The sequence below is a fragment of the Protopterus annectens genome, chromosome 6.part0, assembly GCF_019279795.1.
Source record: "Protopterus annectens isolate FY-2018-M chromosome 6.part0, PAN1.0, whole genome shotgun sequence".
NCBI lineage: Eukaryota > Metazoa > Chordata > Ceratodontiformes > Protopteridae > Protopterus > Protopterus annectens.
This window is the reverse complement of record NC_056737.1, coordinates 30119812-30138268: the sequence shown is the minus strand read 5'-3', so window position 1 is coordinate 30138268 and position 18457 is coordinate 30119812. Positions and strand designations below refer to the sequence as shown.

Genomic DNA, 18457 nt, shown 5'->3' with positions numbered 1-18457 from the left:
TCACTTCTGGCTAAAAGTATTAACATCTTTGTATGAAGATTTAGCCATGAGTAAGAACAATTTATATGCACATCTCGATCAGACACCAGTCTGGTTAACAACAGGAAAGACAGTGGTCCTACTTAAGAGTGAACTTGTAAGTTATCCTAAAAATTATAGACAACTTGCCTTCCGACGACATGTAAACTGTACACTGGAATCTATGCCAACAGAGTTTATAGTCATTTAGAAGAAAATTCAATCATGGCAGTAGAACAAAAGGGTATTAGAAGAAAGTCATATGGAACAAAGGAATCATTTGTTGCTAAATAAAGTCATAATGGAGAACTATAAAAAGAGGAAGAATCTGAGTCTGGCATGGATTGACTACAAAAAAGCATTTGCCGTTATCCCACATTCATGGATAAAAGAATGCTTAAAAATTTATATGATACACCCTACACTGATTGATTACATTACAGTGACTATGAAACAGTGACAGAACACTTTGCAGTTAAGCCATGATAAAGGACAAATTATTATTCCAGAGATAAAAATTCAAACGGGGGGGGGATATTCCAGGGTGACTCCCTGTGACTGCTGCTATTCTGTCTTGCCCTTAACCCATTAAGCAGTCTACTTAACTGATTGGGCCAAGGCTGTAATTTGGCTCCTAGAAAACAAAAGTGTAAAGACTTCTCATCTTCTTTTTGTGGATGATTTAAAACTGTATAGTTCATTAGATGAGGAACTGAAAGCACAACTGCAAGTGTTTAAAACTTTTTCAGATGGTACAAGAATGTCATTTGGTCTTGTTAAATGTGCAAAAGCAAACGTTAAACCAGGAAAGCTGCAGCACTAAAAAAACATCAGGAATGTGATATAAAAGAACTTGAGCAGAAGGGAGTATATAAACATTTGGGAATTGATGAAGGATCAACAGTAAAATAATGAACAAATGCGAATAAAACTCCGTAAGGAATATTTTAGAAGTCTTAAATTAATATTAAAAACAGCATTGACACCTAGGAATAAAGTCCAAGATATAAACCAATTTTCTCTTGTCTTAACATACAGCTTTGGAGTGATTGTTTGGCCCCAGAACATGTTGGACAGGTTAGACAGGAAAACAAGAAGGATGCTTCATGCTCATCAAATGATTTATAAAAAATCAGTGCATACCAAGATTATGTATACCACGTTCTGAAGGGAGGTATGGGCCTCCTCAAAATTGATTACATGTATAGATCTGCAATCATAGGGACTGCACACATATCTGTAGACTTCACAAGACCTAAATGTAATTACATTTCTTAAACATGAGGAGAAAAAGTCAGAATACGTCCATGCTTGTTTAGCAGAAGCATATCAGCATCAAGCGGGAATAAAAATCAAACCAGAAGTAGATAAAAATCAGGCAGCAACTTGAATGTGCCAAAAAAAAAAGAAAGAATATAAGGTGAAGGATCAGATGAGAATGCAAGAAATGTGGAAAATGCATAAATATAGCTGCAAGCATAGGAAACTCTTGGAGCAACCTTATGTTGATTAGGATCGACTGCAGGAATGGATAAGGTGAATTGAATTTAAAACAAAAGATGAAAGTTTAATATTGGTGGCCCAAGACAGTGGACTACATACACGTTGGTTTACAGAGTCCATTGAACATGTGGCAGAAATGGACAAATGTAGGTTTTGTAAAACAGAACTGGATACAGTCACACATCTTGCAGATGGTTGTGATGTACTAATGGCCGAAGGATTGTATACTGAAAGGCATAATAATGTGGCAAGACTGTTGCATTGGGGATTGTGCAAACAGGGTGGTACTGAAGTGGCTGAAAAACATTGGAAACATGAGCCACAAAGCATCATAGAAAATAATGAAATTTATATCACATGGGATCACCCACTACTAACAGTTAAAATAATAGATGTGAGAAAACCAGATATAGCAGTCCATGAAAAGACAAAAGTGGCATTGATTATTGAAATTGCTACACCCAGTGACTACAGTGTCTTACGTACAGAAAGACACAAACTCATAAAATACCAGGATTTGCAGGTGGAAATGAGGGCAATGTGAAAGAAGGATACCCAAACAGTTCTAGTAGTAGCAGGGGCAACAGGACTTACAAAAAAGAATTTGCAATCATACTTGGATATGTTACCAATACATGTAATGCCATACGAACTGCAAGAGTCATTACTGGGCATATTTTCTGCGAAGAGCACTTTTGGCTAACATCAAAGACTGAAACAATTTTATTTTCATGAACTTTAATCATACTTTGACTTAGGAATGAGGTCTATTCCCATCATGGTGTTAGAAACCCAAAAGACTTGGAGAAATTAAAAAAAGGCATACAGTGTATTAATAACTTGTTTACAAGAAGAATCTTATGAGAATGTCATAGGATCATAGAAGATTACTAGGCTATCGACCCGGAGGTCATTTTAAGCCTAGTCGTTTCAACCCAATGTAATACTGTACAAGTACTAGTCAATACCAAATATTGCATTTAGTGATGACTGCCCATGTCCAGGAGGGCTGTGAGCACTATCCCTGGTAACAATTTACAGTGCCCTATCCAGTCATCTAGGTTCCTCTTGAACAGTGTCATAGAGGTGATCTGTTTCACATGAATTGGTAGCCTGTTCCAAAGAAGTGGCAGGTGCTGGGAGATAAATTTGTCATGTCCTATTTAAGTTGCAGGCTATATTTATGTCCCTGGAACGGGTAGCCCTAGACCCATTTGATTTACGGATATGCTGTAAGTTCATTAGGTTTGGTTCTTTGGTTGTTTTGTAGGCCAGGCATACGTCTCCACTAAGAAGTCTGTACGATATGGAGTATAGTGACAGGGACTTTAGTCAGTCTGTGTTAGACACATGCTGGAGGCCCTTGATCATCTTTGTTAGAAACCTCTGAGGTCTCTCTAATTGCTGCAGGTGCTTAGTATGGTACGTACCGAATGGGGCGTTGTACTCAATTATGGGGGGCTATAACTTTTGTTCTCAAGGTGGTGTCTTTACTAATCAAGTAAGCTGCATGGAAAACTTTCCTTACAAGGGTAAACACGTGGTGGTTGAAGTTAAGGTTGCAGTCAACCTGTGATCCTAGGTCCCTTACCACTTCATGGGTACTTAAGGTATTGTTGATGATTTGAAGGGACTTTGTTTTTGCTAAAGGGAATGATAATGAATTTCTTTGCATTCATTTTGAGACTGTGACTAATGTACGAGTCATTGGTCTGTGTGAGGCCCTTCTGGAGTATACTGACATAATTTGGGGATTTAGTGAGTGCACCTAGTTGCTGTCATCTGCAAACTTGGTCAGCCACAACCCTTTAGTTTTGATCTGAACTTCTCCTGAGAAGTATCAGCACTGACTGCTGTGGCACCTTGCTGGTAACAGGTCTGCTGGTTGATGTGGAGTCACCCACTTTGATAGTGTGTGTCCAATTTGTGAGCCAATTGGCAACCCATCTTACAACGAAGGGGTTTACATTCAGTTTCCTAAGTTTATGGGTAATGCCTGAATGTGGGATTGTGTTGAAAGCCTTTGCAAAATCGAGGTATGCTGTGTACACAGATTTACCGTTATCAATGGTCCTGGTCACACTTTCAAAGAAATCCACTAGATTTAACAGGCAGGAAAGCTGAATTGGGTAAGATCCAGGATTTGAGGTCACCTGTGTCTTTATTTATGAGGTCCATAATAATACATTCCATGGCCTTACAGATAAGGCTGGTCAGGTTTGCGAGTCTGTTGCTAGGCAGCCTTTGTGGAGGGGAATAACTATAGCTGTTCTCCATTTTGTAGGAACGAAGTCTGTGGTTAGTCTATGATTGAAGAAAGTACTTAGTGGTGATACTAATTCATAATCTGATGATGTCAATCTTCATTCATTCATGACTGATGAGTTTCGGTTCTGTCCTTGGAACCAACACGACCAATATAACAAGCTTGTGCCAGCCAGAAATTCTCGAGCTAAGGTTACTCGTAGTGCCCCTCTCCTTAGCTCATCAGATCTCGTTTGCTGCATAATGATTCAAGATGCATCAGGCCTAAGTGTTACAATTTTTCAAATCTTTCAAATATTTCACCTTTATTTTTTATCTATAATCTCTATTTTGCTAGTCGTTTTTATAGTTATATAGTTCCCTTTACTGTGTGAGTGCGATCTTCCCCTAATTATTTTGTTGGTATCTCTTCGTACCAATGCTGGTACAGGCCCCTCCCTTCCCCTTACATCTTGGTAATCTTAATGCCATCATTGATATTTTTCCTTCCTTTCTTTACCCCCTTGGGTATACCTTTATTACCATTGTTGGTAATTAAAAAAAAAAACTTTGCTTATTCTGTGTGTGTTTTGACAGGATTTATTACTATTTTTCTAATTGCTGTTCCATTTGTAGTTGTTGACAATGGCTGACAAAAAAAGGCACCACTGGTTTTAAACAGTGTGACAAATGTGGCAGGAAGATGCCAAATTACGATGGGCATCTGTCCTGCATATACTGCTTAGGAGTAGCACACTTGCAGGTTCAACCTCCATGTGAGCTCTGTAAGGGCTTTACTGCCCGCTCCTTAGCAGTGCATAAAAATAAGCTAATTTTAAAAGGTCTGCTAAAAACCCCGTTCTCAGAAGCTTTATCTGAGGCAGAGGTATCAACCACTCCTAAGAAAGAGGCAAAATATAGGAGTAATTTGGTTCCAATGTCTCCTCAGTCACAGGAGTTGAAAACTTCTAAGACCCAGTCTCATAATGAACCCAAGACTAAACTTCCCAAACTGACAATGACAACTATATTGGCACTGGAGCCTAAAACTCCTTTCATGGTGCCATCTTTGACTACGGAACCTAGTACTGCAACAATTGCTATGGTACCGACCCCTTCCACAGTACCACAGACCCTCTCGGCACCAAAATAGTTTCTCCCTCAATATTGATCACTCCCTCCCTATCACAACTTTCTGGTCATTCAGCCTCGGTGCTGAAGGTCGAGAAACTAGCCAGGACCCGATACTCCCCCTCCATCGACCCATGTGTTGGACAACAGCTTAGTCCATTTATTGACTGGCCAGAATCTCCATTGGGGATGTCCACCCGTTCCACCAGGAGCCTTTCGGAGCTTGACATAGTGAGACTTGTGGCTCAGCTCCTAGCGGCCAGATGCATCCCAACTCCATCCAGAATCTCACTCCCACCCGGAGCCGAGGGTTTTTCTCCACAGATTCCAACGTGTATTCCTCTTTGAACTCCCAAACAGGTCTTGGAGCCCTCATTGCCGATGCCCCTCCCGATGCCAGTTTCTTCGGTTCCACTGGTGGATCTCACTGTGGTTCTGGAACCGACCCTGTGGACTATGGCTCAGTCGGAGCTGACCCACCCACAGGACTGTGACTGGTAGTCGGCACCATGATCCCTACTATGGCATCGATTTTGTTCTACAGAGCCATCTACGGTTTCAGTTGCTTTGACAGCTCCGAGTCCTCTCACAGCTCCTTCCCTGGAGGTGGGCTTGTCAGAGTTGGGTATGACCCCAGTTCCAAGGTTGTCTTTCTCAGTTCTGGGCTCCCATCCCCTCTTCAGGTGGGCCTGCCTTCCAGGTTATGGAGAGGGCACTCGCCTCAGCAGGATCATAATTGGCTCCTACGGCGCCGAAATGTCTCATATATATCCCGTTAGGGGTCATCACAGCGGATCATCTGTTTCCTTTTCTTCCTATCCTCTGCATCTTGCTCTGATACACCAACCACCTGCATGTCCTCTCTCACCACATCCATAAACCTTATCTTAGGTCTTCCTCTTTTCCTGTTACCTGGTAGCTTCAACCTTAGCATCTTTTTCCAAATATACTCAACATCCCTCCTCAGCATATGTCCAAACCAACATAGTCTTGCCTCTCTGGCTTTGTCTCCAAACCTTCCAACCTGGGCTGACCCTCTAATATACTTATTCCTAATCCTGTCCACCCTCATCACACCCAGTGCAAGTCTTAACATCTTTAACTCTGCCACATCCAACTCCTGCCTTTTTGTCAATGCCACTGTCTCCAACCCATATAACATAGCTGGTCTCACTACCCTCTTGTAGACCTTCTCTTTCACTCTTCCTGGTACTCGTCTGTCACAAATCACTCCTGACACTCTTCTCCACCCAGTCCATCCTGCCTGTACTCTCTTCTTCTCCTCTCTTCCACACTCAACATTACTCTGAACTATTGATCCCAAGTATTTAAACTCATCCACCTTCGCCACCTCTACTCCTTGCATCCTCCCTATTCCTCTATCCTCCCTCTCATTCACACACATATATTCTGTCTTAGTCCTGCTGACCTTCATTCCTCTTCTCTCTATAGCATATCTCCATCTCTCCAGGGTCTCCTCCACCTGTTCCCTACTCTCACTACAGATCACAATGTCATCTGCAAACATCAATAGTCCACGGGGACTCATGTCTGATCTCGTCTGTCAACCTGTCCATCACCATTGCAAATAAGAAAGGGCTCAGAGCTGATCCTTGATGTAACCCCACCTCCACCTTAAACGCATCCATCACTCCCACCGCAGACCTCACCGCTGTCACACTACCCTCGTACATATCATGTACCACTCCTACATACTTCTCTGACACTCCCGACTTCCTCATACAATACCACAACTCCTCTCTAGGCACCCTGTCATTTGCTTTCTCTAAGTCTACAAAAACACAATGTAACTTCTTCTGACCTTCTCTGTACTTCTCCATCAACACTCTCAGAGCAAACATCGCATCTGTAGTGCTCTTTCCCAGCATGAAACCATACTGCGGATCACTAATCATCACGTCCCTTTTTAACCTAGCTTTCAGTACTCTTTCCCATAAGTTCATGCTGTGACTGATCAATTTAATCCCTCTGTAGTTACTACAGCTCTGCACATCACCCTTATTCTTAAAAACGGTACCAAAACACCTTTTCTCCATTCCTCAGGCATCCTCTCACTTTCCAAGATTTCATTAAACAATCTGGTTAAAAACTCCACTGCCATTTCACCTAAACACCTCCATGCTTCCACAGGTATGTCATCTGGGCCAACAGCCTTTCCATTCTTCATTCTCTTCATAGCTATCCTTACTTCCTCCTTGCTAATCCATTGTACTTCATGATTCACTATCCCCACATCATCCAAGCTTCTCTCTCTCTCATTGTCTTCATTCACTCAAAGTATTTTTTCCATCTCCTCAACACACTTTCCTCACTTGTGAGTATGTTTCCGTCATTATCCTTTATCAACTTTACCTACTGCACATCTTTCCTAGCTCGGTCCCTCTGTCTAGCCAGTCGGTACAGGTCCTTTTCTCCCTCCTTAGTGTCCAACCTTTCATACAACTCTTCATATGCCTTATCCTTAGCCTTCGCCTCCTCTCTCTTTGCCATACACCTCATCTCCTTATACTCCTGTCTACTTTCTTCATCTCTCTGACAATCCCACTTCTTCTTTGCCAACCTCTTTCTCTGTATACTCTCCTGTACTTCCTCATTCCACCACCATGTCTCCTTGTCGTCCTTCCTCTGTCCAGATGTCATACCAAGCACCTTTCTAACCGTCTCCCTTACTAGCTGTGTTGTAATTACCCAGCTATTTTGTAACTCTTCACTGCCACCCAGTGCCTGTCTTAACTCATCCCTGAACTCCACCTCACAATTACCCTTTTTCAATTTCCACCATTTGATCCTTGGTGCTGTCCTCACACTCTTCCTCCTCTTCTTGATCACCAACGTCATCCTACAAGCCACCATCCTATGCTGCCTAACTACACTTTCCCCGGTCACCACTTTACAGTCTCCTTCAAACTGGCCCTCCTACATAAGATATAATCCACCTGTGTGCATCTTCCTCCACTCTTGTATGTCACCTGTCACCCTATGCACCTCCCTCTTACTAAAATACATATTCACCACAGCCATGTCCATCCTTTTCGCAAAATCCACTACCATCTGACCTTCTGCATTCCTTTAACACCATACCTACCCATCACTTCCTCATGCCCTCTGTTCCCTTCACCAACATGCCCATTGAAATCTGCTCCAATCACCACTCATCACCACTTCATCCAACTCACTCCAAAATTTTTCTTTCTCATCCATCGCACACCCAACTTGTGGAGCATATGCACTAACAACATTCATCATTACACCATCAATTTCCAGCTTCATAAACATCACTATCCGACACTCTTTTCACCTCCAAAACACTGTTATCATACTGTTCCTTCAGGATAACTCCTACTTCATTTCTCCTCCCATCCACACCATGATAAAACAATGTGAACCCACCTATGATACATCTAGCCTTACTCCCCTTCCATCTGGTCTCTTGCACACACAATATACCAACCTTCCTTCTGTCCATCATATCAGCTAGCTCTCTCCCTATACCAGTCTTGCTGCCAACATTCAAAGTTCCGACCCTCACTACCACAGTCCTAGCCTTTTTCTCCTCTCTTCCTGCCTTCGGCCTCTTCTCCACCTGCGATCAACAGTAGCCCAATTTCCGCCAGCACCCTGTTGGCTAACAGTACTGGTGGTGGTCGTTGTTAACCCGGGCCTCGACCGATCCGGTATGGAAATATTTACTGGTGTCCGCATTCGTTTTTTGGCAAAGTTATACGCCAGATGCCCTTCCTGACGCAACCCTCCCCGTTTATCTGGACTTGGGACCAGCACAAAGAACTGCACTGGCTTGTGCATTCCCATTGGCTGGGTTATACATATATACACTCTGGATTGCAGCTGACACAGTCCACTATACTGCTGCAACGGCACAGGAGCAGCAAGATACCTTACCACAGGGTACCCTCTCTTCAGAATCCTCTTCAGAACTTCCCCCTGATGAGTCAACCCGCAAGAGATCGTGCAAGAGGAAGCATGTTGATTCACCTAAAGAATCTCTCACCGAAGATACAGATTATGATGAGGGGGAAGAGTCTCCATGGGTCAGCCCCTGAAGATGTCTCCTTTAGAGACATATTAGAGATATTGAAACAGAGGGGTGACTGTATTCTTGCAAGCTTTCCTTGCCTGACCCTCTATATCCTGGGTGACCCTGCCTTCAGATGAGTTGGTCTAGCTCATTGTGCAGTGCGCTTGGAAGGACCCTAACACCGTTGAGCCAATCCCCTGGAGACTGGACAAAATACCCCCCCCCCCCCCCCCAGAGGATCACCCTCACTGGTCCAAAGGCTTGGCAATAGATACTATGGCGGTGGCCACAAAGAAAGAACTCTCAGAGGAGAGTCCTGCCGTCCTTCCTCCAAACAGACGTTCTCGGATGTTGGACAGATTAGGGAAGTGGGTTTACACTTTCAACAACCTTTGCCATTTGGTCATTGAATTGTTTGGCAGATTTCACCTGTCTTCAAAGGGACCTAATCACGGAACTTTCAGGAATCCTAGCAGGAGCAATGTCTGATGAGGTATGTGACGAAGTTGCCACCCTGGAGTCAATGTCTAATTCGTCCATGTAGTTGATTGCACGTACAACCGAAAGGGCGGCCATAGCAGCAGGTTCAGGCGTTGTCTTGAGACATCACGCCTGCATGCGCTTGTGCAACTTTGCGGACCCCTTCAAGTCTTCCTTCATCAACGCTCCCATTGAAGCTTCCTCTCTCTTTGGTCCAAAAGTTAAAGACACGTTAGCCAGGTGTGAAAAGGATGGTAAGACCCTGTCAACTGTGGCCATACATTTTTCCAGTCCCCAACAATCCTACAACAGGAATCTGAGAAGTGGAAATATGTGGTTCAGGAAATCCCAAAGGCCTTTTCATGACACATGTAGTGAATTTTCTCTCCAGGGCAGAGGGGGGAACTCGTAAGGAAGACAACCACCCATGGGAGAGGGGCCTGCATAACCAGGGCTCTAGTAATTCCTTTTCTGGGCAGTCCTACCAATGCTCCTGAAAAGTGGCCCAATTGCTTACCTCGGGAAGTAGTTCAGGGACAGTTCTACCTGCACCACTTTCCCTGTCATACAATAACATCAGATTCCTGGTTGCAGACGATAGTTACCATATGTTACCACATTCCCTTTGACCTTTACCCGAAGTCACAAAGGCGAATCCCCAGCATTCCACCCAGTCAGAGGGACGCAGCAGCACAAGAAATTCAAAAGCTGCTTGAGAAAAGAGTCATCCAAACAGTCCCAACAGACAAGTAGAGTCCGGATTTTACTCAAAGTTCTTTTTAGTGCCAAAAAAGACTGGACTGGAGGCCAATTTTTAGACCTCAGCATCCTAAACAAGTTTGTCAAACAGACCAAATTCTGGATGGTCACAGTCCAGTCTATCCTTCCATTTCTGAAAAAAGACTATTGGATGTGCTTGATAGACCTCCAGGATGTGTATTAACATATAGAAATGGACAAACGCCCCAGGAGATATCTCCATTTCTGGCTGGGAGCCAATCATAATCAATTCCAATTGCTACCCTTTGGTCTCTCCACAGTCCCAGTGTGTTCAAATGTATGGCAGTAGTAACAGCTCACTTGAGACTGCAAGGATTCCGGGTGTTTCCATATTTAGATGAGTGGCTCCTTACCGCCCCACCAAGCATCTACTAATTCTCACCTTGCACTACACCCTACTGCTGGCATGGCTCTTAGGTATCTCAGTCAACGAAGAAAAGTCAAAACTAGAACCTTCTCAAAGCCTAGAATTCATAGGAGCAACATTCGACACAAGATCCTGTCTTGTTGCTCTTCTTCATCACAAGACTACAGAGGCTAAGATCTCAACTCCGGTTGATACTCTCTCAGGACGAACTTCCAGCTCATTTAGTCCTTCAACTGCTAGGGTCAATGGCAGCAACAATCACCATAGTTCCCCTAGCCAGACTCCATATGAGGCTACTACAGTGGCTCTTAGCATCACAGTGGTCCCTATTAACACATCGTATGTCCCACCCAATCCGCATAACAAACCGTTGCAAGAAGGATTTGAATTGGTGGATGAAGTCACAAAAGGAGTTATGGAGTCATTCCTTGTCACCCCCTCAGCTCAAGGCCATAGTGACCACGGACACATCCCTGATTGGGGGGGGGGGCATTTTCAGTGAAAGACGGTCCAAGGCACTTTGTCCCCTTTAGAGGCCAATTTTGCATATCAACGTCCTAAAACTGAGGGCAGTGCTTCTGGCATTGCAAGCATTCCAGTCTGCCCTCCCGTCGGAGACAATTGTTATCAGTTCGGACAATGTGTCGGTCATCTGGTACATCAACAAACAGGGGGGAACCAGATCATACGCATTATGTTGGGAAGCCATGAGAGTATGGCAATGGGAGATAGCTTCTAACTGCTTTCTGGTAGCAATGCACATTCCTGGGAACTTCACCGTGATTGTGGGCAAACTGAGCAGGTGCATTCTCCTGCCTCACAAATGGTCTCTCAATCCCAAAGTAGCATCGGAGGTTTTTCATCGCTGGGGTCAGCCTTGCTGCAGTCTGTTTGCATCTCCCATCAACCACAAATGCAGCAGCTGCTTTGCTCTAATCCCCCCTCAGGGGGAGTCCCTGAGAGACGCTGTTGTACATGATTGGCCCCGGGACTGCTTTCCTTTCTTCCATTTTCTCTGATTCCACTATTTCTAAAGAAAGCACATCGGCTGAGAAGCAATGTAATCCTCATTGCTCCCTACTGACCCCGCCAAATCTGGTTTCCCTTCCTTTGGCCTCCCCTAGTTTACTACCCGTGGAATCTGGACCCGACTCTAGGGTTAATGTCACATCCACAAGGGTTGGTCCATCCAAACCTATCGAGCCTCAAGCTGACCGCTTGGTACCTCCACTTCCAATAATTGCCAGGCAAAATAGCATATCTTCTCCCGTACAGAAAATACTTCTAGCTTCCTATAAACCTTTTTTTTTTTTTTTTTTAGCCTGTTTAAAAGACAGCCTGGGATGTCATCTGGTCCCATAGAGGCCATGTTCTTTACCTTGGACAGGGCTTTGTGGACCTGTTCTTCAGATATGTAAGGGGGGTGCAGGAGAGTTTAGTGCAAGTTAGGAGTGGATAAGGAAGTGAAATTTTCACTAAACCTATCCACTAAGCAGGGCTATCTCTGTAGGGTCAGTGTGTGTCTGAAAAAAAAGGGACTTAGGGATTTAAACATTGCACTTCCTGCAATGACAAACATCAGTGACTTGCACAACTTTTCTCACCTCTCTGTGAAACCTCCTTGCCAGATTTGCCTAAGATTTAGTCAGCAGACACTGAACAAGAGAAAAAATACACTGATTTTGAAAGGCCGGTTAGTCTCACCTTTCTCAGAGGCCCTTTCTGTGTCGGAGGTCTCAACCCCTCCAGTGAAGGACAAAAAAGTCCCCATTTAGATCCCTCTTCACTGGCTGGTGCTAAGGGCATGTCCCATGAACACAAGGCCCACAAATCTTCAATGGAGCACATAATTGCTTCATCGGCTCCAATTACGACTATTGCTTCTTTTCCGAGCTCTGCTCCAGTTGCTTCTTTTTCCAGTGTCATAGATATTACAGAAACGTCAACACAACCTTCGGCACCAACCTCTACAGCACCAGCCCTATCTACAGTGACAACTACTGCTCTGACCTTACTTCAGTAGTTTCGGCAACCGCACCTAAGGTGGTTCCGACAGTTCCTTTGGAACCGATAATAACCTTGACTCCGAGTGCCTCCTCGGCACAGAGTCCCTTCTCGATGCTGCTGATTCCTCTATTACCTGTCTCCAAGTTAGAGACTACGGTGCCGATAACTCAGACACATTCTTAGGCCAGATGTATAGCCCCTTTCTGGGACCGGCCTGACTCCCCTTCAGGAGTGTCCACAAGGTCCACCAGGAGTCTTTCTGAATTTGATGTGGTGCACCTGCTGGACCAGCTGTTGACAGCCAGAGGGATAACAAATGTTCCTAAGACTCATCCCACTTCGTGGTTTGGGTCTGTTGCTCCTAGGACTCCCACTTATACTTCTCCTTCAGATCTGAAGCCCATTGCTCCAACGTCCTTGGTGGAAACCCGTCCCTTTGCACTGACAGTGACCCTCACTGAGGCTTCGAGGCCAACCCTTTGGGTTTCAGTTCCATCAGAACCGTCCCTTCCTCAGTCTCATGGTTGGGGGGCAGAACCCTTGGTTTTGAGCAGAGTTCCAAGTTTTTTATCGGTTCCGTCCTCTGATCCGGGGACAACGCCTGCCCCGATCTTGCTTGAGGCTCCCAGCCCGGGAGCGGGTCTGACAGAGCGGGATGTGACCCCGGTTCTGAGATTGCTCTACTCTGTTCTGGGCTCCCATTCCTCTTCGGGTGGGCCTGCTTTCCAGGTTATAGAGAGGATGCTTGCTTCTGGAAGCACTCCTCCTACATCTGAACTCCTTCCTGCTCCCTCTGAGCTACAGCTACCACGGGCCCACCTGTCCAGTACACCAATAGCAGAAGCCGCAGGAAACCCCACTCCTTCCAAGTCTTCCTCAGACATCCCCACTGAAGAACCTCCTCAGAAGAAGGCATGTAAGAGGAAACACCTTGACTCTCCTGAAGAGTCTCTCACAGAGGATACGGACTGCGATGATAGGGAGGGGTCCCCACAGTCACCCCCTAACAATGTCTCATTTGGAGACATCCTGGAAATATTGAAACAGAGGGGTGGCTAGAAGCCCTTTAACCCTTCCTTGGAGTCAGTCTTCCTGCAGGCTTTCCCCTCTCGGCCTTCTACTTCTTGGGTGACCCCACCTGCCGAAGAGTTAGTCCAGCTCATCGTGCAGTGTGCGTGGAAGAACCCTGATTATATTGAGGCCATTTCCTGGAGACCAGATAAGATTCTTTCCTCACCAGAGGAACACCCCCACTGGTCTAGAGGCTTGCCAGTATATGCTATGGTGGTGGCAGCGGCCACTAAAAAGGATCTTGCGGAAGAAAGTCGTACTGTTCACCCACCCATCAGAGAGTCTTGGGCTGTGGACAGACTAGGGAAGCGAGTTTTTGCTTCAGTGACCTTTGCAGTCAGGTCCCTGAACTACTTGGCACATTTCACGAGACTCCAAAGAGATCTGATTTCCAAGCTTTCTGAAGCCCTCGCAGGTCAAGTTTCTGACAGGACATGAGACAAGGTTGCCTCTCAACTTGCCACCCTTGAGTCTATTTCCAACTCATCCATGAGGTTGCTCTCCCATGCAACCGAAGGGGCAGCTAGAGCTGCGGATGCAGGCATAGTCATGAGGTGTCATGCCTGGATGGCATCTGTGATCTCGCGGACTCCTTCAAGTCCTCCTTTCTGAATGCCCTTATTGAACCATCTTTCTTGTTTGGTTCTAAAGTAAAGGACACACTGGCCAGGTGAGAGCAGGATGGAAAGACCTTGTCTGCCATTGGCCTACGTTTTTCCAAGCCCCAACGTTCTTTTTCCAGGAACCAGAGGAGTGGAAAAATATGGCACAAAAAATCTCAAGGTCCTTTCCGCAACGCACGTGGTGAGGATTACCCTAGAGGCATATGGTTCCAATTGTGGAAGATACCCCTTTAGGGGCACAAGGGTTCCCCAAAATCAAGACTCCAGGTATACTTTCTCCGGACGGTCTTATCAATGCTCCTGAAGCATTGCCCGATTGCCTTCCTCTGGAAGCTGTCTGGGCTCGTTTTTCTCTGCACCAAACTGCCTGGCACTGTATTACAAAAGATTGGTGGGTGCAGAGAATAATCTCCAGAGGCTATTACATTCCTCTAACATCACATCCAAAACCTACAAAGCACCTTCTCGATGTTCCACCCAGCCAAAGGGAAGAAGCGGCTTCAGAGATAAGAAAGCTGTGTCAAAAAAGAGTACTCTAAGCAGTCCCCCCAGACCAATGCAGATCTGGTTTTTACTCAAGATTCTTTTTGGTGCCAAAAAAGACTGGGGACTGGAAACCCATTCTGGATCTCAGCCATCTAAACAAGTCAGTGGTTCAAACCAAATTCTGCATTGTCACTATTCAATCCAATCTCCCTTTTTTACAAGAGGATGTTTGGATGTGCTCGATAGACCTCCGCCATGCTTATTACCACATCAAAATGGACAAACGCTCCAGGAGTCTCCTTCGCTTCCGACTAGGAGTCAATCATTACCTGTTCAGATCCCTGCCATTCGGTCTCTCAACAGCCCCCAGAGTATTCATGAAATGCGCTGCAGTGGTGACAGCTCATCTGAGACTTCAAGGATTCCAGGTGTTTCCATATGTAGACGATTGGCTCCTTTCCGTCCCCACCAAGCATCTCTTGACCATGGCCCTCCGTTACACACTCACTAGCGGAGTCTCTAGGCATCACAGTCCATTGGGAGAAATCTAATCTACAACCTACCCAACAACTGGAATTTATAGGAGCTGTTTCCAATACTCAAATATGCCTGGTTTCTCTACCAGCTCACAGGCTTCAGAGGTTAAGATTGCAATTATGAGTGATATTCTGTCAAAGAAAGGTGACGGCAAGAGAAGTTCTCCAGGCTCTGGGGTCCATGGCTGCGGCCATTCCGATTGTTCCTCTGGCAAAATTACACATGAGACTATTACAATGGCTCCTATCATCCCAATGGTTGGCAAATTTTCATCCCCTAAACTCACAGATCCTCATTACCAGCTCTTGCAACCAAGATCTCCTCTCGTGGATGAGGCCAGATGAAAAGCTTTGGTGTCGCCCCTTCCAGATCCCTCAACCCAACGCCAAGGTGACCACGGACGCTTCCCTGATAGTGTGGGGGGAGCCATTTTCAGGGAAAGACAGTCCAAGGCATGTGGTCCAGCTTAGAGGCCAACCTGCAGATCAGTGTTCTGGAGTTGAGAGCAGTGCTTTTGGCATTGCAGGCACTACATCCACTCCTTCCATCGGGAATGATTGCAATTCAATCAGACAATATGTCAGTAGTCTGGTACATAAACAAACAAGGAGGAACCAAATCCTACCCCCTGTGTCAAGAGGCCATGAGAATTTGGCACCGGGCGATATCCCGGGGAGCTCCAATGTGATTGCGGACAGGCTGAGCAGATGCATCCTCCTTCCACATGAGTGGTCTCTCAATCCAAATTTGACGGCAGAAATTTTCAGCCAATGGGGCCAGCCTTGCTGCGATCTCTTGGCTTCCCCTTCAAACAATAAATGCAGCAGCTTCTTTGCCCTCTTTCCCCCAGAGGGGGAGTCCCTGAGAGACGCTTTGACTCACGATTAGCCCATGGGTCTCCTCTATGCTTATCTTCCAATTCCTTTGATACCCCTATTTTTGAAGAAAGCAATTTGGTTGAGATGCAAGGGGATCCTCATTGCCCCATTCTGGCCTCGACAAGTGCAGTTCCCCTTCCTCTGGCCTCACCTGTTACAACCTCCATGGATCCTGGACACTCATCCGGACTTAATTTCTCACCCCCAAGGGTTGACTCTCCCAAATCTGTCCACACTCAAGCTGACAGCTTGGTTTCTCCACTTCCATTAGTCGCCAGGCAGGAAACCCTCTCCTCACCTGTTTGCAATATTATTCTGGCCTCCCATAAGCCATCCACCAGAAAACTTTACAGAGATAAGTGGAAAAGATTTGCTGTCTGGTCTAAAGAACAGATGCTAGACCCCCTCTCAGCTCCTGTCTCTGTTATACTTCAATACCTTTCTGAGTTTTTTGAGAATGGAGCATGAGCTTCTACCATTTGAGTCCACTTAGCAGCTATTTCCAATTTTAATAACGGTTTAGAAGGTGTTCCACTTATCTCCACCTGCATATGCAAGACCTTTCTCAAAGGAGTTTTTCATAGCAGACCTCCAATCAGGAGTCCTTTAGAGGCATGAAATCTGTCCCTGGTACTGCAGTCTCTCTCTTTACCTCCTTTTGAACCTGCTGCAAAATGTGACCTCAAATTTCTTTCATGGAAATCTCTATTTTTGGTGGCTGTTGCATCAGCTAGACGGGTATCAGAATTACAAGCCTTTTGCATCAAGAGCCCGTATTTGATTTTTCATAAAGACAGAGTGTCTCTTTGTACTAATCCATCTTTTCTCCCCAAAGTAATTTCTGATTTATCTATGAACCAGTCCATTGAACTCCCAGTGTTTTTCCCAAATTATTCCAATAAGGGAGAATACAGTCTGCAGTCATTAGATGTACATAGACAACTACGTTTTTACCTGGATAGGACTAAATCTATTCGCAAGTCAGATCAACTTTTCATTTCCTTCTCTGGATCAAAAATGGGATGTGCTGTATTAAAAGTTACTTTATCAAAATGGCTCAGAGATTGTATTGCCTTTTCATATTCACATGCGAATGAGCCTAAACCTGTCAATATCAAAGCACATTCAACAAGAGTCATTGCAACTTCTGTTGCATTTCACTCCAGAGCCTCTATGGATGACATTTGCGTAGCAGCCATTTGGGCTAAGCCTCACACTTTCATCAAACATTACAGCTTGGTCATGGTCTCCAGGGGAAGAGCGGCCTTTGGCTCAGTGGTACTCAGGAATGTTCTTCCATAAGGGCCACCCAGGTTTTCAAGTAGCTTTGGATTCTGTCCCATCAGTGATGAATGGGAATAAGATTAACAACATCAGATAAAGAAGTTATATCTTACCATAACGTTCTATCTGTGTTGTTGATGATCTTCCATTCATCACATCCCAGCCTCTGTCCCCCACCAAAGGATCTTGGTGGTTCTTATGGGTCCTAGTGGTGTTTTCAGGGTTTTTGCGCATAAATGGCCTCTGCTTTTTTACTTCTATATGTTTCATGCAAACTTGATCTGAGGTAACTGGGAGAATGGTATTGTGGGTAGCAGCTTAGCTCAAGAGTTTTTGGTGTATGTGAGCTTGGTATTAGGTCGACTCGGTTCAGAGGGCTTGGAACCGAACCCATCAGTGATGAATGAAAGAAGATCAACAACACAGATGGAACGTTATGGTAAGACATAACTTCTTTTTTTAGCTTAGTTGTGTTACTTAAACTGGAGTTACACCCAGGATCATCTCTAACCTTGGAATTTGTACAACTTAAGTATTTAACCACTGTATATGTTGTATCTGTAATCTTGTTTACCTTGGAGCTTTTCTCCTCGGGCCTCTGCTGAAAATGGACATGAATCCAGTTGGACTATCTAAGTCAACAAATGTAAAATAATAAAAATAAAATATTCTTAACATTCAGAACTCATGTAATACATTCTTTATTTTGAAACAAGACTTCCTTAGCAGCTGTGTGTACTGTGTATTGAAGGTCACTTCTCTGTAATTTCAGTTTTATAAGAAAGTATGTTTTGAAATAAACCTGATGACCACTGTCCTGCATTTCGGTAAATACTGAACACATTTCTGCCTCTTTCAATAGGCACATTTTCCCTTGTGAACATTTAAATTAGTATACACACACTGTGTATTGGCATTTGATTTGAAATAATGTTGAATAAAATACATGTACTTTTTTCAGCTGTTTTTCTGATCCTGAATTTGCCAGTGA

The 18457-nt window shown here is 44.7% G+C and overlaps 1 protein-coding gene across 2 annotated transcripts in view; it reads left to right on the top strand.

Moving 5' to 3' along the window:
* HEATR5A (HEAT repeat containing 5A) overlaps positions 1-18457 on the top strand; it is a 2570019-nt gene that overhangs the window by 865559 nt on the left and 1686003 nt on the right. The window lies entirely within an intron of this gene.